The sequence below is a fragment of the Aedes aegypti genome, chromosome 2, assembly GCF_002204515.2.
Source record: "Aedes aegypti strain LVP_AGWG chromosome 2, AaegL5.0 Primary Assembly, whole genome shotgun sequence".
NCBI lineage: Eukaryota > Metazoa > Arthropoda > Insecta > Diptera > Culicidae > Aedes > Aedes aegypti.
In genome coordinates this window covers 42,333,201-42,355,285 of record NC_035108.1, presented here as the reverse complement: position 1 = coordinate 42,355,285, position 22,085 = coordinate 42,333,201, and the positions used below count along the sequence as shown (strand labels likewise).

General features: G+C 36.0%; 1 protein-coding gene across 6 annotated transcripts in view; it reads left to right on the top strand.

The window, feature by feature from the left end:
* LOC5579251 (kazrin) overlaps positions 1-22,085 on the top strand; it is a 330,370-nt gene that overhangs the window by 100,888 nt on the left and 207,397 nt on the right. The gene's annotated exons all lie outside the window — the stretch shown is intronic.

The following is a 22,085-nucleotide window of genomic DNA, read 5'->3' as shown; positions in this document are numbered from 1 at the left end:
TCAATGCAAATCAATTAATTTATCTTGAATAATCTTGAATGATCCTACAATCATAAGTTTTGTTTAAAGATTTTAATAAACTCATGAATTTGTTCAACATGAATATTGATTACACGTGATTACTCAAAGCAGAACTTACTTTATTTAAAAAAATAATCAAGAAACAATAATAACAATGAATACCTGTAGGGTCCAGTTCAAATTTATGATAGAATTTTATCCAGTGTTTCGTCTTATTCATATTCGGAGTGGTGTTATAATCCTATGTAATATACAAATAAAATTCTACTCACAATATCGAACAAATTAGCCCATCAAACCAAAAGGAAAATATTCAGCGTTGACAGAAACCTGTTTATGACTCGGCAGAATCCTGTAAAGACTTCGAAAAAATCCATTTCAGGACTTCGACAGAATCTAGTTCAGGATTCCTATACGAGTCCTGTGTAATCCAAACGTATTCTGTTCAAGATCCCGAAAAAATTCTGTCCACCAATCCGAAAGAATTGTTTCATTATAGAAAGAATTCTGTTCAGGATCCTTGTTACTGTTGGAATTCTAGACGGAACACTATTCATGATTCCAACAAAATCCGGTTCAGGATTCCGACTGAAACCTGTACAGGATTTCGTCAGAATTCTGCTCAGCATTTCAACTAAATCCATTTTATGATTTCAACAGATACATTCCAAAAAACTGAAAAATATTAATGATGATTCCAACAAAGTCCTGTTCTGGACATAAATCTGCTCGGGATTCTAAAAGATAAATGTTTTAAATTCCGACACAATCTTGGTCAGGATTTTCACATTATATTGGTCAGGATTCGGATACAATACTGGTTATGCTTCCGACAAAATAATGATTAGGATTCCTAAAATAAAACTCTTGTCAGAATTACGACAGAACGCTGGTAAGGATTTCGATAGAATCATGGTCAGGATTCCGACCGAAATCCTGGTCTGAAATCCGGCAAAATTGCGGGTCAGGATTCCAACAGAATCCGGGTCAAGATATCGACAGAATCCTTGTCAGGATAACGATAGAATTCTGGTCGGTATTATGACAGAATGCTGGTCAGGAATCCGACAGTAATTCGGGTTAGGATTCCGAAAGAAATTCTTGTCAATATTCCGACAGAATTAAGAATCTGGCAGTATTTTGGTCAGGATTCCGACAGAATCCTGGTTAGGATTTCGACAGAATTCTGATCAGGATTCTCATTAAATATCTGCCCATGATTGCGACAGAAATCAGGTCAGGATAACGACAGATTCCTTCTCAGGACTCTGACGGAATGCTGGTCTGGATTACGACAGAATCCTGGTCAGAATTCCGACAGAATCCTGGTCAGGATTCCGACAGAATCCTGGTCAGGATTCCGACAGAATCCTGGTCAGGATTCCGACAGAATCCTGGTCAGGATTCCGACAGAATCCTGGTCAGGATTCCGACAGAATCCTGGTCAGGATTCCGACAGTATCCTGGTCAGGATTCCGACAGAATCCTGGTCAGGATTCTGACAGAATCCTGGTCAGGATTCCGGCAAAATCCTGTTCAGTATTCCAACAGAATCCTGCTCAGGATTCCAACAGAATCATGCTCAGGATTCCAACAGAATCCTGATCAGGGTTCCGAAAGAATTCTGGTCAGGATTCCGATAGAATCCTTGCCAGGTTTTATACAGAATTCTGTTCAGGATTTCGACCGAATCCTGATCAGGATACCCAACAGAGTTCTGTTCAGGATTCCGACAAAATTTCGGTCTGAATTCTGACAGAAATCCAGATCAGGAATCCGATAGAAATTCTAGTCAGGATTTCGACAGAATTCTGGCCAGGATTCCGATAAAAAATCTGGTCAGGATTGCGATAGAATTCTGGTCAGAATAACGACAGATTCCTTCTCCGACGAAATTCTGGTTTGGATTACGACAGAATCCTGGTCTAGATAATGACAGAATCCCGGTCAGGATTCAGACACAACGTTGGTCAGGATTTCGACAGAATCCTGGTCAGGATTTCGACAGAATCCTGGTCAGGATTTCGACAGAATCCTGGTCAGGATTTCGCACAATCCAAGTCAGGATTCCAACAGAATTTTGGTCATTATTCAGACAGAATCCTTGTCAGGATTCCAACAGAATTCTGTTTACGATTCTGACAAAATCCTGGTCAGGATTGTTACTGAATTCTGTTCAGGATAATGAAAGATTCCTACTCAGGATTTCGACAGAATCCTGGTTCAGATTACGACAGAATCCTGCTCAGGATTCCGACAAAAGTCTGAACAGGATTACAGCACAATCCTGGTCAATATTCCGACAGGATCCTGGTCAGGATTCCGACAGAATTCAGGTCAGTATTCAGACAGAATCCTGGTCAGGATTCCAAAAGAATCCCTATCAGGATTCCGAAAAAACCCCGGTCAGGATTTCAACAGAATCCCTATCAGGATTCCAAAAGAATCCTGGACAGGATTTCAACAGAATTCTGTTTAGGATTCTGACACAATCATGGTCAGGATTTCAACGGAATCCTGATCAGAACTCCGACAGAATTCCAACAGAATCCTGGTCAAGATATCGACTGAATCCTTGTCAGGATAACGACACAATTTTGGTCTGGATTACGACAGAATGCTGGTCAGGATTCCGGCAGAAATTCTGATCAGGATTCCGAAAGAAATTCTGGTCACTATTCCAACAGAATCCTGGTTAAGAATCTGACAGAATATTGGTCAGGATTCCGACAGAATCCTAGTCAAGGTTTCGACAGAACTCTGGCAAGGATTTCAACAAAAATTTTGGTCAGAATTGCGACAGAATTCTGGTCAGGATAACGACAGATTCCTTCTCAGTACTCTGACAGAATGCAGTTTGGAATACGACAGAATCCTGGTCTGGATTACGACAGAATTCTGGTCAGGATTCCGAATAAATCCGACAGATTCCTTCTCAGGATTTCGACAGAATGCTGGTTTAGATTACGACGGAATCCTGTTCAGGATTCCGACAGAATCCTGTTCATAATTCTGACATTCTTGTTCAGGATTCCGACAAAATCCTGTACAGGATACCGACAGAATCCTGTTCAGGATTCTCGTAAAATTCTGTTCAGGATTCCGAAAGAATCCTGTTCAGGATTTCGAACGAATCTTGTTCAAGATTCTGACAGAATCTTGTTCAGGATTCCAACAGAATACTATTCAGGATTCCGACAGAATTCTGGTCAGGATTCCGACAGAATGCTGTTCAGGACTCCGACAAAATTTTGTTAAGGATTCCGACAGAATCCTGCTCAGGATGCCGATAGAATCCAACTCGTAATTGCAACTGAATTCCGACATCCTGTTCAGGATTCTGGCAGAATCCTGCTCAGGATTCCGACAGAATCCTGCTCAGAATTCCAACTGAATCTTTCTCAGGATTCCGAACGAATTTTGCTCAGAACTCCGGCAGAATCTTGCACAGCATCTCGACAGAATCATGCTCAGGATTTCGACAGAATTCTGCTCAAGATTCCGACAAAATCCTGGACAGGGTTCCGAATGAACCTTGAAAAGAATTCGGTTCAGAATTCCGAAAAGAATCCTGTAAGGTACTATGTAAGGACGTATACCTGAAAAAAAGACTGTTAAGAATCCTGTTTATGATTTTGCAAAGAGCCTTTTTTAGGATTTCGGGTTGAATCCCATTCAAGATTCCGATTCTATAAGAATTCCGAACGAAAACTGTTCAGGATTCTGGGCACCTGTTCATGATTCCTAACGAAGCCTGTTAAGGATTCCGAATCAAATCCTGATTATGGTTTCAAACAACTGTTTCTGTTTGAGGATCTTTACAGAATACTGTTCAAGATAATGACAAAATCCTATTCAGAATTGCAAAAGAACCGAAAAAAACCTTTTGGAGTTTGTACAGAAATCAGTACAAATATTCATTCAAAATATGTGTGGGCAATTGTGTTAGAACAACAATTTTCTCGATTTTCATTTGGAGAAAAAGTGGCAGGTGTTACTGAGAATATTTTTTTTCCTTAGGAAATAACTTCAGGAATGTTTCCTGGAAATCCAACAGAAATTTTTCCTACAATGTAGTTTAGAACTTCGTAACAATTTTAAACTGGAACGTATCTAGATATTTTCCAAATTATTGTCCTTAAAATTCCATTAGTAAATATTGTTTGAAGACTTTGCATAGGTTCATAAAGGAAGTCTTTCAGAAATTCCCCCAACAAAACTCACAGGTTTTTTTTTTGCTAAATTCGATCTGCATGATATTTTTCAGTCCTAAAATCGGTCCGAAATTTAAGAATGAAATTCATTAGTGTTGCCAGCAACCAAAAAATTTGGATTCATCAATGGAAAGCTTGGAAGTAATTTGACGTTGAATCAACATTTGATTAACATTGATGTGAATTATACATCATCACATGTAGATTGTATAAATTGATTTGCTTGTACCTGTGTACTATACAGTGTCTAGTGTTGCGATACATTTATTTTATATTAATCAAGGCATGATCTCATCTGCTTTGCTAAAAATACAAATTCTTTATCTTGCGCTTTTCTATTTCCTAAGGCAGTGCTGCCATAGCTATAAAATATTTAATCATTAGCTCTTCGTGGCATTAACTTTCACTTAAATTTCTTCAATATTTGAATATGTCGTCATGCATTGATCTCAGATCAAATTAAGGTGAGTTTTAACATACCAGAACAGTGCTGTCATTTTTTTGATAAAAGTTTTGCATTTTTGTTCGACTTTGACTAGTGCTTGTTATCCAGCTTAGTTATTGAGTATTCAGTCTGTTGTTCTAAATTATTGAGATTTATTTTAAACAGCGTTGCCATCTAAGGAGTATAAATCATTTATGGCAGCTCTAGAAAGCTCACAAGTTTCTGCGCAACTTTACTGAAAATCATTACACTCTCATTAGATATCCTCACGGTGCTCCCCTGATCGTTATTATCAGAAAAAAATCTCCATCAATCAATCTGTGCTCACCAGTCGTTTTCAATTGCTTAGTTGCATGTCTGGGTAAAATTTAAAAAAAATCGTAGGGCCCATTCTATAGTTACGCCCTTTTGATTGTATAAGTCTACTAATTCGAAGTAAATCTGAGAAATGTTAACGGATTTTCATTGGCCGTGATTATCAGAAGAAATATAACATCAAAATTAGGTTCAAAGTTGGTTTGTTGAATTATTTGTAACCTCTTGGTGGAGTTTTCAATGAGGAAATAGACGAAATTTGGAGTTACGCCCTTTTTAAGATGTAACTATTGAAAACACTAATATTAAAAAGATCCATTGAGCATTCTAATAGCGTTGAGAATTTTCAAATGTTTTCAATGACACTTTGCACTTACATGCTACAAAAGTCTTTCACTATCAACTGATTTGTCAGTTGTTTGGCTCAAGTACTTTAAGGCATTACGGAGCTAAATTCATCATGTAATCAAATAAGTTCTTATAGCATAATATTCTGGTGAATAAACATGGTGAACACACTCACGATTCAAATTATTTAACATTCTACTGATTGCTACCTGTTGTGCATCGAAGTGAAGCATACGTCAATAAGTACTTTACGAGTTGAGTTTTCGGTTATGGGTTGCAGTGTATCCTAATTTCGTCTATAATCTCATTCAAAACTCCGCAAGGTGGTTACAAATAACGAAACAAACCAACTTTGAACCTAATTTTAATGGTATATTTCTTGTGATAATCACGGCCAATGAAAATCCGTTCAAATTTCTCAGATTTCCTTTGAATTAGTAGACTAACGGTCAAAAGGGCGTAACTTCAAAACGGGCCCTACGATTTTTTTTTAAATTTTGCCCAGACATGCAACTAAGCCATAGAAAACGACTGGTGAGCACAGATATGATGGAGATTTTTTTCTGATAATAACGGTCAGGGGAGCACCGTGACCCTATGAAGATATTGATTTCTTTTCATAACTTTCGTTAATCTGTATTTTGACCGTTAAAAAGTGGTTGTAAATTGAAATTAAAGTGAAGCAAATACTGACAAGTATTTGGATTTAATTGAACCATTGTTTTGAATCCATTCAAATTGTTTCAAGCTGTCATAGATTTTGAGATGCACATCGAACTAGAATAATCACTCGTTGCAATAAAAGTTATGTTGTTAACAAAGCGTTCAAAGAGGGTACTTGCCCCCACAGCTGCAGAACGCCTAAGGATAAACTTATTGCATATGTAATGGCAACCGCAATGACTGTGACGAGGACACATGCTAACATAGCGACTAGAATGAAATTGAAATATTGTACTTTTTCGAGTGGGTGGTCTATTCGGGTCTCTTGTGTCCTGGTGGTGTCTGGTCAGTTTCGGTTTGGATGTTGAGCAGTAGGCTCCTGTGCTCGGAGGGTGGGTCACATTTCTGGTAAATTATGCAAACATTTGTCATAGTCAAGTTTTTCCATTAGCACACGAGAGGACTTGCTATTGCAGTCAAGCTTTGTGACACTTCCGATTACAATTGTCTCTTGGGTAGCAATCTTTGCATGATTCCTATGAGGTTGAAGAGACCAAATCCTTTAAAATGCTTCTCAAGCTTTTTCAGAACACACATTCGTCATGGTAATAATGAGAATTAGATGATAACAGATTTCAGAATACAATAAACAATCATAAAATATGCATAAATTTCACCTCTGGCAAAACTCAAAAAGCGGAAAACCTCCAGAAGCATTATTCAGAGTTTTTGCTCTCATCGGAATTCTTTTTATGAGCATTATTAGGGCTCCAACGCAGACAAAAGACAGACCGCATTTTATGTTTAAAAAATCGGCCATAACGTTCTCAGCCCAACATTGCATAGCATTCCTTCCGCAATCCAAAAGTCGATTTTTGGTCTGTTGGGCTCCCATTTCAAATATATGTTCCACCCTCATTCGACCACCAAGAGCCTGAGAAATCTCAAAGCCCCAAAATGTATCAGATCATAAAAATGTGAATTATGTTTCGTTCCCTTTTTTCCGACGTTTGATTCTTTCGTAGGAAGGCAGCGGAAATAAAAATACCAGACCATCGAGTGTATTGCTTTGTGATGTCACTATTGTAGGCAAAAATTTACAAGCTCCCTTTTCGGTCCGTAATCACCCGGAGGGGTTTCCATTATGATTTCACGTTTTTCTTGCACAGCCATACGTTGGCGTTAGACGGGGACGATGGTTGAATGGGGAATATGACGTACACGAGAATTGAAACGGGAAAGTTGTATGTTCAAGGAAGCGTAAGAAACAATGAGCATTAAATAAATCTGCTGCACGCGTACGAGCTTCACACCACTGACTGGGCGAAAGCAATGCAAAGTTCTGATGGAGGGTTGGATGTAATGATTTATGTTATTGTTTTATGAATCATTTCTTTTGAATTAATGTTCTTTTTGGTAATGGTAATTTCAAGATGTAGCCCTTTTATAGAAGTTCCTGAAATCATGGGCAGAATGTTGTTAGAATTCTTTGCAGGATTTTATGATTTTCTTCTGCTATCCTGAACATTATTTTGTTCGGAATCCTAAACATGATTTTTTTGAATCATTTGCCATTTTCGATAACTAAAGTATCATGCTTCAACTTTGCCGAATATCTTGGTTCCGTATTTTGACATCTGGTTAATAACAGGGTTCAACCTTATTTTTAACAACCGATTTTTTATGATCGTAAGAGAAGGTCGACGTGTGTCAACTTTTCGGAGTACAAAATCTCATGAATATTGGCTCTACAAGTGTTCTGAAGCTCTTGGCTCTTACATAAAAACCACTTTTTTACTATTACGAACTTGGTGATAAACGTGCTATGATCTTTTTTTGGTTTCGTAGTTCAAAAAAAAAGATTCTTTTAATAAAACTTTTTTTTAGTGTAGTATCAGTTTGATTAATATCAAACAATCCACTTCACTTTGCAAACGAAACTCCCGAAGAAGCCGGTTTCTTCCGAGAAACCATCATCCGCATCGTTAGCAATTGACTGGGATTCAATTATTTAATTCTGAAAAGCGGTAAACCATCGACCCCCTTCTCAAGCGCTGGTCCCGCACCTCGAAACCCACCGTTCACAAACCCAACTTCTGTGCAGGATTTCTTTGCCATTTTTCAAACTTGAACTCGAACGGGGTTTTTTTTCGGCCCACGTGAACCGTACATGGGGCTACGAATAGCACCTTCCGGGAGCTTGGCAAACGGGTCGGGAAATTCTTTTCAACCACACACCGCATACTCCGAACTCCTTTGAGGCTTTCTTTTTTCCCATCGAAGGATCAGCAATGCTTTCAGCTGCCGGCCGGTGTCCATCAATTGGGGCAGGAATAATGTGTAAATAGAAGGGAAGCTCTCCAAATTGGATGGATAGCCTAAATTTGCAGAGGGATGATGGACATAAGGGTTTGCTGTTCGGTTCTATGGGTTTGCGTTTCATTGCGTTTTCGAGAGATGAATTCGAGGAAAATGAAATCGAGCCATGAGGGTATTGGATTTTTTGACGTTTCTCAGATGTGTGTATGTGTTCTTGTACTACTTCTGCTATTTTTCTAGTACATCTTATTGGCATCATATTTCCACTGAGACAGAATCAATCACATGCCGTTTGAAATTGTATAAGAATTCATGATAATTTTCAGCTCGATATTTTATGGGCCGATTCAGGAATTAAACTAGAAATCTCCATGACCGAGATAGAAAGTCTCCGAATATGTCTGTAAAGAATTATTTCCGGACTTTCATTTGGTATAAGTACGTGTTATCATATCCTTTGGTTCCCCAGATTCAAAAATAACACTAGGCGATACAATCAAAAAAAAAAAAAATCCGCAATTTGATTGTTTGTAATTGTCGCGGAATTTTCGTAGTTTCGTAGCGTACACTTCTCGAGAATATTAAAAAAAAACTCATATCTGCCTGGAAATTTAACTATTTTTTGTTCCACAAAATCAATCCATACTAGGAATGTGTTTAATGTGTATATTAACAGTGAGTCGAAAATCGGAAATCAGAACCTATTTGTTCCTATTTGCGAAATTATTCATTTGAATACGATTTATTCGTGCTGTTCGGAACTTGAATCAAGGTGTTCGGAATATGAGACAGAATGAGCATAGTGTTCGGCATTTCAATCAAAATGTTATTCCATATTATCACTTAAAACAATACTTAACAAGTTCAAATAAACCATTTTATCAGCAAACCCAACATCTATCAGTTATAGTTTGTGATGAAATTAAAATTTTCACAAATATCTTCTAATTCATGGCTATCGGATGTATTTGAAGCCACTGTTGGCCTTAAGTGTTTGGATTATGAGTCAAACCGGTACATCTTCTGCACGTCAAATTTGAAAAAAAAGGTTAGTTTCCAAAATTTTGTTACTCTCAAAGTTGAGCATCTTCTATCGAATGATTGACTCCAGTCAAAAGGGTAAACATAAGAGTCTGAAATCATTGCTGTATTTTTCAAAACTGTGTATTATACAATACACAAATAAACATCTATTATCATTATTTGAAAAGAGTTTCAATTGATTCTATGGATTTGACCTCGATAGATGTTATAAATCAACCATATGAAGTCAACAGAAATTCATAAGATCCCACTTTGAAACCCCAAGAGCTCGATAAGGACTGTTCATTTTATAAAGTGGACATCTTGTGCATGCTGTATCTTTTAAATTTATCAATGAAATTTCAATCGGTTTTCTGCACATCGTTCGACTAGTATTGTACAATATTGTGATAATAAAAATTCTCCAAAATAATTAAATTTCACACGAATATGGAACAACGATTGAAACGGTCGATTTTTGGAGGTTATCAAAATTAATGATTGTCAGAAATTGGCTGGAAAATTCGAAATTTTTTTTTATTTTCAATAAAGGCTTGTTCTTCAAAAGCAACATCAATCAGAAGTCTGATGAAAAATATCAAGTTATATTTGGAACAAGAATTTTACAGATATAATAAAATTATTTTTCTCCTATATTTTTAAGAGAAAACTATTTTAAATTTGAAGAAAACTGATATGAGTAGGAGTTTTCGATTAAAAGTATGTCCTGACGGAAGTCCTAATATAGTAATAATATGAAAAATAACTGACGTCTTCAAAAAGTTGCTTATTTAGTCCCCACGTCACATTTAAAGCACAATACAAAAAAAATGGTTTTATTCTTAGAAGATCTTTCAAAGTACATTGACAATCATCAAAATTGGCAACACTGCTGTAATAAAATCGAGTTAATTTTACACATATTATTTTCATGTTATATTATTCTGAGATTACCAATCGAAATATTTGGAGAAAACCATTTACAATTTGCTGTAGATCGATAAATATGCGTACATGATTTAAAAAGTATGAGACTTTTTAGTAAAACTACCATAAACAGTAAAATTTGTACTCAAGACTATGGTTTAAACGCATTATTTAGCTCTCGTTTGTACAAATATAGTTTCTTTAGTAATCTAAACTAGTTTTGAACACGCTTTTTACTTTTCTCTTTTGTGGGGAGTGAAAGGATGGTGTGTCAGCAAATTTGGCCATAAGTAGGTATATCACTTAAGTTACCTAATGTCAGAGAATGGTGGAATATAATTGATATTTTAAAAGCTTTACCTTTAGTTAATAGTAAAGAATACAAACATACAATTTGTTCATAAAAGTTTGGATTTTGGTTTTGCGAAAAAATAATGTTAATCTTTGACGAAAAGCTTTTCTTATGAGTTTTTGGAAAAACTATTTAGCTCTTCAACCAAAAGCATTTTCTAAGATCTTATATTTTCATAGCATTGTAGAATAATAGTTGAACGATGCACAGAAAACCAATTTCGATTTTATCAATAAATAAAAAAAATATAGCATAAACAAAGTGTCCATTTTATAAAATGAACAGTCATTAGAAGTTTTGAGATGCTCGTAGGTGATCCACAGGAACCAACTGGGATACCGAAGCATATTCTTAGAATTTTAAGATTCCACTGCGATATTGCGGAAAATTCACAAGTCTCCGATAGCAGCTCTATGACCAAGTTAAGTTATAGAGCACGCTTAGGTAGAATAGAAATTTTAGGAACTCATAGAGGGAATAGGAAATAAAATCGGAAATATTCAAATTATCGGCTTTAGGACGTTTAGTCGAATGACGTTTGGTGGAATGACATTTGGTTGAATGACTTTTGGTCAAATGACATTTGGTCGAAAGTACATTTGGTCGAAAGAACATTTGGTCGAATGGATTTTGTCGAATTACTTTGGAACAATTATTTTGGTCGAATGATGTTTAGATGAACGGAAATGTGGTTGAAAGCTTATTTTCAAATTGATTATTGAAAGATCACTTGGTGAAATTTATTATTGTTTTCTAAGTTTTATAAAATTGATAGAATAACGTATCCTTTTGAATAATCTGAAGCATTAACTGTTGTTGAATAGAAATATACATCTTTTTAATTGTAATTTGAAGTGATGCCACTAGGATTTCGATGATTATTCAAATGAATTTTTCAGAAGTAGTTTTTTGTACATTGGTTGAAATATTTAGCTCTAGTGAATTTATTATTCTTTAAATATATCATCATTCTGTAAAAATTGCTTAACAAGTTTTTTTATTACTCAACGATGTGAACATAAAGTTTTTATTATTTATTATTCCCTTGAAATACCATCGTTCTTCATAATGAACTGATGATTTTTATCTGATGTAACAATCGGAGAGAGTGCTCGGGATCATTCTTTGAATTCCGGCTCTTGCAGTTTACGGACGTGGGTAAAACTTTTGAATGCGTAAATCAATATTAAAACGACAGGTAAAATTTGCTTTAAGGAAAACCTTTATAGCGAAGTGAATGTTAGGTGTCGGTTACTCTACTTTGGCCTATTGGCTTATTGTGAATTCTTAATAACATTCCTTAAGCAATTATTCGGCATTACTTTAAGAAATTATACGGCATTAGTGACAGTTTTGATAACCTCGGGTGATTAACAGAGTTCGCAGTAGAAACTCTGAATTACTAAAACTAAAAGATGTGCTTATTCTATGCATCGGGTAAGGGTAGAAGAGCTGACTGAGGCGACAAAAGTTGGTTTGCTTCCATTTAAGATCAGCTTATCTCAAATTGCAGAACATGCCTGATCGAGAAAGTAGCATGAAACGTCAAAAACGCAAGAGGTTAATCAATATGTTGGGAAAATTTTGCTAATCGCATATAGATTGTTGGTAAAATGGCTGATACTTTTTCAATTAGTCAATCACTCTTGTAGTAGCGAAAAAATGCTACTCTCGACGAAAGTCAGACTAAACGTAAAACTTGTTTCCATACTATTGAGATTCAAACAATATCCTTTCCACGAAATGTCGGTTCGACCAAATATCATATGCTTTCTGTTGCAACTAAACCTTTTCGGCCAAATGTCCATTCGACGAAATGTCCGTTCGACCAAATGTACTTTCAACCAAACGTCATTCGACTAAATGTCATTCGACCAAATGTCTTCCGATCAAATGTCATAGATTCCAAATTATCCCCTGTGTTGTTCCCTAACGAATGAAGCCCAGCCTACCGATTACGTAATATGTTCAGTCTTTGGTTCACACGTGCGGTCTCCTTTTGGCGCTTACCATCTTTCATTGAGAGTTTTGTTGAATGATGTATATTAGCGTGGGACACGGTTATATGAAAAATTTAGATTCTCGCTCCAGTCTACTTTTTGGACTGCATTTAGGTCCCATATCAACTGTGCAAAATTTCAGCTCGATCGAAGAAACTATATTTACGCGCCAGCCGTTCAAAGTTTGTATGGGATTTACTATGGAAAAACTTACTTTTGCAAAGAAAAATCGCCAGAGTTCGCCCATTGACCTCTATAAAAATTCTGAACACAGATCTCGATAGGTATTTCTACGATAAACAATATTGCCGAAGACCGCAAAGCAATCCGATGCTTGTGTAAAAAGTTATTAAGCACAGACTATTTGGAAATTTCGCCCAATTTTGTTATTATTGTTATTCCTCTACGTGTTAATCAACGTCGCCTCACCAATAGATTTTCATTGAATAACTTTTTTCACAAGTGTCGGATTGTTTCGCGGTCCTCGGCAATATTCTCCATTGTAAAAATAGCTATCGAGGTCAGTGTTCAGAATTTTTATAGAGGTCAATGGGCGACCTCTGGCGATTTTTCTTTGCAAAAGTAAGTTTTCTCATAGTAAATCCCATACAAACTTTGAACGGCCGGCGCTAAAATATGGTTTCTCAGATCGGGCTGAAATTTTGCACAGTTGGTATGGGACCTAAGTGCAATCCAAAAAGTGGGCTGGAGCGAGAATCTAAAATTTGTCCCACACTAATGTACATTCGTATCGGTGTCGCCATCTGTGGTGCGGTGGTAGAATCTTCCAGTGATGATGAGCTTTTAAAGTGTATTGTATACATATATAGAGTATTGTTTGCTGCTGGATTATCGAATTCTAGTAAGTCGGACACCAGGAAAGTGGAGTGGGCAGGATTGTTCTTCAAACCTTTTAAAAGGATGTATAATGGATCAACTTAGGCGGGTCTCAGACCGGGCATAAAATTAACACGAGCGGGAGGTCCTCTAACGGGATGGCGCTTAAGCTTCTCGCTTTGCGAAGAACAATCGAGTCAGTCCATGGTGGCGAATTGTAATCTAGGCATATTTCCTGCCGACCATGTCTACACCCCACAGTGCACTGTGTGAATCACTGCAGTGATCCCACTTTACACAAAATTAACAAAAAAGTCTTAAAGTAGATTTTTTTTTATTTCAATCAAGATAATTCACTTTGATCGACCAAATTGCGGATTTTGAGCACTATTTATCATCTGTGGTTAACCCATTTTCATGTAAATTCTTTGATATCCAATTTTTATACAAGAACTCTTTGATATCAAAGTGTAATATTGGCTTTGTCAAGCTAGACGGCACCTGAGCCCAACTATTGAATGATTTATGCATCGAATCCTGCAGTACCTTTGAATAACTATCATATAAAATGGTTTTCAAACAAATATGCCTTTCTGTTAACACTCAAATGAAAATATTCATTACACTCAATAAAATATGCCAGTACTCAGAATTCAGTACTGTCACATGCAATCCGATTAGTCAACCGTTTGGAAACATCTATTGCGCAAGTTTGCAAAAGATGAACCTTGAAATATTAAAAATAATATTCTTTCCACCATGGCATCACCTGGGCCCGTACACTTGATATTGCGCGCCACCACTTTAAAAATATCTAACGTCTTACAGAATCTCTACTGTAAAAAGAACGTAGCTCTAAAGAACATATAGATCAATAAACACTGTCCACCGAAAGTATGGAATTATTGCAATAGTAAGCATTGCAGCGACGTTATGAAGAGTGATATTTAGTGGCTAATATTTTGTCACATTGCACCATTTCATTAATTTCGTCACATAAAATTCGCAATATTGTTTGATTATATTTCTATTTTAAAAAAAATTGTAGCGATTAAATAAACGACATAAGACGTTGACTCAAAAGATAGGCCGATGGGTCATCCATTTGGTGGTAGGTCATTTGGCATAAAGTCATTTGGCATAAAGCCGTTTGGCATGAAGTCGATTGGCATAAAGTCGTTTGGTATAATGGTCGTTAGGCATAATGGTCGTTTGGCATAATGAGTCTCAAACCAAGAATTTCTCAATTTGACATGACATGACATCAGGCTTGTTTTGGAGTCAATTGATACAAAATGACACTTTATTCAACAATCATTCGCTCTTGAATAAATTTTAGCATATTAGGAAAGTTATTGCCAAAAGTATTTTATTATTTATCAAGAAACTACACTTCTTTCAAATGTTATTCTTCTTTTGAGTTTCAATATTGGAACAAATTTTTGCACTGGATATTTCTATATGTTTAGCACAAATTTACCCTTCTTTTAATTGTTCTATTATTTTTTCTTCTAAATATGATGTAACCATAAATATAAGTATGAAAACTGTTGATTTAAAATTTCAATAAATTTCTCTTTCTTTTATGCATAGGCTGTTGTTTGGAGCTATTTTTCAATATTTTTTTTGTTTCCAATTGACAAAAGGGCGGCAATCGATAACATTGATCTGCTCAAATTATCAGCGGAAAGAGAAATCGACTACTGCAGTTTCTTCGATGGGTTGTGCTACTTTTCCCCGAATGCCAATTCCCCGAATATCCCGTTTCCCCGACTAGCCCACTTCCCCGAAAAGTTTTTAGCACTCATAATTGTCGTAACTCTACACATTTCAGGGTGGAACTGACCATTTAATATGCACCCTTCTTTATTTAATTGGCGGTTCTTTCGAGTTTTACCGTCCTCAGCATTTTTGTCAACATGTGTATAGCTGAGAATGACAGAATACTTCCTTCTTTTGTCTGTTTATCGTTCTTTCTCGTCACAACTTTTCGGGGAAACCAGCCATTCGGGGAAATGGCATTCGGTGAAAAGTAGCATAATCACTTCGATGATTCTGAACGCACTTTTTTATAATTTTTTTTCGTTTTATTATGTCGCTATAATTTTTGGCATCCATTCTTCTATAGAATTAATTATAAATTTGCCTTCTTTAAGAAACAGGATGTTCTTCAAATTTAAACTGTTTTAAATTTTATTACAGTCATCTCTCCCTTACTCGATATTGAAGGGACCATCGAGTTAGGGAGGTATCGAGTTACAGAACACGAAAGCAGTGCAACTGCGTTCCAAGGGACCATCGAGTTAGCCATGAAAACCAACTTTTACTATGGTTCTCTAACTCGATATCGAGATACGGAATATCGAGTAAGGGAGAGTTAACTGTATTTAGTAAAGCTAAATGATGACCATTTTTATGTTTCGCTGTTTTATCAATTCTTGCCAGATGTGTTGTTAGAATTGCTTTAGAACCTGCCAATATTCAATATACACTTTTTTCGGGGCAAACGCGTGATCTCCTTCCGAGATATGCTAGAAAAATATTATTTCAATCACAAATTTTCCCTTCTCTCGATAATAGACGGTATTTTTGATGTACACTTCTGAAATTAGAATTAATATTGAATCGATGAAAAGTTTTGCCACAAATATTTTCTTTAAAAGATGTGCTGTTCATTTGAGCTATGCTGTGAAAAGATTTTTTTTGCGTTAGAGCCTTAAACATTTTAAACGAAAAATAATCTGCTCTTGTGTATAGGCTATTTTTGCATTAAGTCGTATTGATCTTTGAAATAGAGCTTTTGATATTTTGCAAAAAACAAATTCCATTATTTTATTTGAAAACTAATTTCATCAAGTGTTACGTCCAAACTGGGACAGAGCCTTATCTGCAGCTAAATATTTTATGAGCGTTTTCTTGATGAATTGTAGGACACAATGGCGAGGAAAGTGGGTAGGACATGTACTACGCACGAAAACACCTGTGTAGGGCAGTCAAAGGATTGTCCTACCCATAATTCAACAAAAAAAAAACAAAGATCACTAGAAAGTTCAAAAATCAAGCTATTTGTCATCTGTTCAGTATGCCTACATACTCGATCACGATTGTACTTATGCTTATGGAGGATGGAAGACATGATAAGGTTGTCTCATGCAATGTGACACGGTTTGTTCATGACCGTCCACAGTTTTGGCTTGTTTGACAAGCGATTATATCTATAGTGAAAATCCAGGAAAACTAACTGTAAGAATTGTCACAACAAAATTCTTTAATCGTTAGAAAAACTAATGGATAAATACTCCATGGCATATCTGAATGAAACAATCGATGCTTTTTTTTTTGTAAAAAATCTGCATATGTTCTGAGACAAATTTCCGGGAGTATTTTTGGAAGTAGTTCTTGAAAAGTTTCTTGAACATTCATATAGAATTATCAGAAGATTTTTGAGCAATATTTGGAAAAAGTAATAGATTAAACTCAAACTAATTGTGGTATATACGGCACATTTGTGGTGATTTAGCGAATCCTGAACGCAACAATAACTCTTAATGGCTCCATCCCATTACCCCGAACACCACTACCCCGAATGAGCTATTACCCCGAATAGTATGAGATACAGTGCAGTTTCTGGTTTTGCGGCCGAAAATGTGTCTCTAATGAAAACTGGTAATTAATGGATTAGCAACTACCTTCTTCTAATTATTTCTGAGAGAGTGCCTGTTTATCAACTCACCTTCGCAGTTCAAGGGTTCATTCACAAAGACGCCAAAAATGGCTATTTTTTACACCTACCCACCCCCTCGTACCATTTTTTGTATGGAAATTTCACATATTATGTATGAGAACAACCCACAACATTTGATGCCCCCTTCAGCGTTACAAAATTTGTGAATGGGCTTTTAATAAAATAAGGCTTTTATTGACTGAGAGCTTTCTTTGACAATTTACCATTTTTATACATGTGCCTCTATGCCCAGGGTTGCCAAGGAAATGCTCAACGCCCACACAATGGGGCAGATCGCTGTTTTCGACGGCCAAAACCTCTAGTACTTTAGTTATGCACCCTACAGGTTTGGTGTCTTCGACAAAGTGTTTTGGAATAACTTGTACTATATTTTGACACATTCAAATTTTATCTAGATAAGTGAAAACTGATCTAGACCAGTTTTATCTTTTGATAGGAGCGTCCTAGCAAAAAACTTTCTTCTGCAAAGTTGTTCATTGAGACATTTTTGACATTTCTTCGGAAGACACTTTATCACTGACGTGGATGACGATATATGACAATTTAGTAAAAACAGTCAAAAAATCGATTTTGACCATTTTTTCATAAAAATAATTATTAAAACATTTTTTGTCATCAAGTATTAGAAGCTTAACTATAACAAAGTAAATTTACATCATTCACTAGCAAAATTCTCAGATTTAATTATATTTTTGGTAAAAACAGTCTAAAAATAGTGTTTTACAAAATCCAGGATAACTCATGAAGCGGCAGATGGCGGCAGCTAATTTTTTGTATACGACTAGTCAAGAACATAAGTTTCATTGACCCGAAGAAAGAAAAGTGGGGCCATGTGGGGCTTTTTTGTTGTGGTGGTTTGAAAACTTGATGAAAATATGTTAAAAAATGCTTATATTTGTGAAACTTTTCATGAATTTATATTTTTCAAATGTATTTCTGAAACATATTGCATGTTGACGAAGTGATTTGAAAAAGTCATCCAAACTGGTATCGTATAATATGGCTTTTATTAAACACAATACTATTACTCAAATAAAAATCAAAGGATAGATATATAGGTAGATACACACATGGGACAATTTATCTTGAATTTCGTTTAAAAGTTTATTGGAATACCAGTTTGGAGATGACTTTTTCAAAACACTTCGTCAACACGCAATATGTTTCAGAAATACATTTGAAAAATATAAATTCATGAAAAGTTTCACAAATATAAGCATTGTTTAACATATTTTCATCGAATTTTCAAACCACAACAACAAAAAAGCCCCACGTGGCCCCACTTTTCTTTCTTCGCGACAATGAAACTTATGTTCTTGGCTAGTCGTATACAAAAAATTAGCTGCCGCCATCTGCCGCTTCATAAGTTATCCTGGATTTTGTAAAACACTATTTTTAGACTGTTTTTACCAAAAATATAATTAAATCTGAAATTTTTGCTAGTGAATGATGTTAATTTACTTTGCTATAGTTAAGCTTCTAATACTTGATGACAAAAAATGTTTTAATATTTTTTTTTTCATGAAAAAATGGTCAAAATCGATTTTTTGACTGTTTTTACTAAATTGTCATATATCGTAATCCACGTCAGTGATAGAGTGTAAGTGTCTTCCGAAGAAATGTCAAAAATGCCTCAATGAACAACTTTGCAGAAGAAAGTTTTTTGCTAGGACACTCCTATCAAAAGATAAAACTGATCTAGATCAGTTTTCACTTATCTAGATCAAATCTGAATGTGTCAAAATATAGTACAAGTTATTCCAAAACACTTTGTCGAAGACACCAAACCTCTAGGGTGCATATCTAGAGTACTAGAGGTTTTGGCCGTCGAAAACAGCAATCTGCCCCAGTGTGGCCCATAACCCTCAATATGGTCTTGCTGAACAGCTGCGTGCTCACCGGTATTTGTACTTCTTGGTGGTTTTCACATTTCAATTTTGTTTTTAAACAACTATTTTCCTTTCTCTTGAATATAGGTTGTGCCAAAGCATCACGTTGTTGCAGCGATCATTCACGTCATAGCTGCAAACATTTCACCAGAAATTTGCCCTTCTTTCTTGAAAAGGCTGTTCTTTCAAGATTTCGTTGGATAAGCTAGTCACTAATATTTCCATATAGAACAGCTATTTTTCAAAGAAATATGTCCTGAGGACACTCACTAAAGAAAATCCTGCTATAATACTAATCAGAAACTTTCCCTTTCTTTAACCTACTTGTATTAAAACAGACTGGTCGCTTATGGATTTGCTCACCATTTTTCTGCCTCATAATTTCTTCATTGGCTCGAAAATAAATTGTGGTTATCTCATCGAAATTCAAATCAATGATACCACAAACCAACGATAGTTTTTACTGTAGCGGTAATCAGAGGCCGCCGTTTTTCTAACATGTACAAGTGTATTAACGTTTCGTTGCTATAGCAGAATGGTTGCCTATCAGGATAGTCTTTAAGAGGGTCCATAGAACAACACTTGCAGCGACTATCTCAGGGTGATCTTCCATTACCATCGTTTACGAAACGAAATCTTTAAGAAGATCTTAATGCTAGTAGACCGACACTTACACAAATGCGTAAAGGAAGTGGATGCCGGCGTCCAATAATAGACTTGACTACATCCTTAGTTTGTGCATATTATAGCTATCCTATACCTTTCATAACAAACTTACCCTTCTTTTCGAAATAGGCTGTTTTTCAGAGCATTACAATGTGGCTGTGAGAATCTCACCAAAATAAGAGAACAAATCCAAACAAAACTTAGCATAAAAAAATTATTCGTTGAAAAACTAGCTGCTTTTTGAACATATGAAAAATACATCGTTGAGCCAAACTAGTAAAATACTGATAAGGAATCGTACAACTATCTCCTCGCTCTCTAACTAGAATAAGTCTCAAAATGTTATTCATTCGGGGTAATGGCGTTCGGGGTAGTGACCAATTCGGGGTAGTGGCGTTCGGGGTAATGACCCATTCGGGGTAATGGCTTTCGGGGTAATGGCGTTCGGGGTAGTGGCATTCGGGGTAGTGGCGTTCGGGATAGTGTCATAGAGTCCTCTTAATATAATTTATTAAAGCTTTGCTGAATCTTTTTTACGGTTTTCAGAGCTATTCCTGTAGAACTCCTGAAGCACCTTCTTCAGAAATTCTTGTAGCAACTTCTGGAAGTAGATTTAGTTAATTCCTGAAATATCATTTCATAAAATTCCCACTGATGTTTTAAGGCATTTTTCATAGAAATATTCAGAGCAGATTAAAAAGATTTCCAGGAACATTTTTTTTTTTTTTCAATATTGTAGAATAAATTCCAGCGAAGGAAATTCTGCGCGATGACACATTATTCGAGAATCTTCAGTATTTCTTGAAAAAATAGGAAAACAGAACAACCTCACCGATTAAGAAGGCGGGTAGTTTAGTCTATTTAAGTCTATTTTTTATTCTAATGAAACTCAATTTAAAATGATTTAAATATAAACTATATTTATATTGTTAAAAATAGATGACTTCGAAAGTAGACAATGAATGATCCTAAAGATGAAATGCTTTATTAGTCTTGTGATATGAAAATGAGGGGTTGGATGCAATATTCATAACTTTGTACAAACTTAGCTGTCTGTCACTTACACCGTTTTGCGTTTGGGCCCCTAATATATAGTCACTTTCAATTTCAATATTAGTCCTAACGTTTGTAACGTTTGTCTTATCCATGGACGCTCATCTGGTAGGACATGTATCTTTTTACTTACCAGATGATGTACGAGTACAAAAAATAGTCATTTGGCAAAGAAAGCTATCAGTTAATAGTAGGAGCCAGATCCTATTCTTGGCACTTTTGATTCACTTCGACAGTGGGGTCTTTTGAAAGCTACAGAGCTCGAATTTGGCCCTAATATGCGTCATATTGAAGCGCTTCTTATTGAGAAGTTTCAGGCAATTCAACCGAGAAATATCCCCGATGCCAAAGTGAATCATAGAAGTGCCCAAGTAGTTCTGCACCCTATTGATAGAAACACAAAACTGAGAATCAGATTGAGTCCTAGTTGGGACGAAGCGTCAGAATGAAGAAGAAGAAAACAACAATAATGCTAGACGATGTCTATTTAAAAACAAATTATACAAACGCTTTGATAAAAAGCGATAAAAATTTTTTTTTTTTTTTTTTCCTTATTTTTATTTGTTAGGCACTCCGTGCACTTGGCCACTACTATGCCGAGTATCATATATACAGAATCTATTTATAGTTCTTATTGCTATTTCTCTCATACCGAGCAGGTAGAGGAGAGTGCTGTCGTTGGTCCAATCCATATTCATATCGATGTCCATTGGTGTGCGGTGGTTCATTTTGCCATGTTTATGTGTCGTGTGAGGCAACAGCCTACAAAGAGGGTCAGGTTGTCTCAGTCACCATCCGATACTGACGAAGGATGGAGGTGCTCTTCCCCAATACACGGTCCTTCGTGCGGCGTCTTCTGGTGGCTGGACGGAGTTTTTGTGTGGGGGGATTGGGAATCGAACCCATGACTTTCCGCTTGCGAAGCGAAAGCGTAACCTCGAGGCTACGGGACCCCCCTTCGATAAAAATTTTAGTGCAAACAAAAATATGAATTTCTTCAAAATATATGTCACTTTTTTATGTATTCAGGTAACTATGTTAAAATTCTCCTATTTCATGTTGCTCAACTGTAAAAACTTCTTTAAGGTAAATAATATTTAGGAATCACATAAAATTATGTATCCTTTCTTAACAACTACATGTTTCCACTCAATAACGTTTGATTTGTTTGTGGCAAAAACAAATAAACTTTAAAATGCAACGTGAATTGAAAAGCTTATTTCAAAGCTATTTTCAATCCCCTATGTCAATATTCGCTCCTGTTAGTA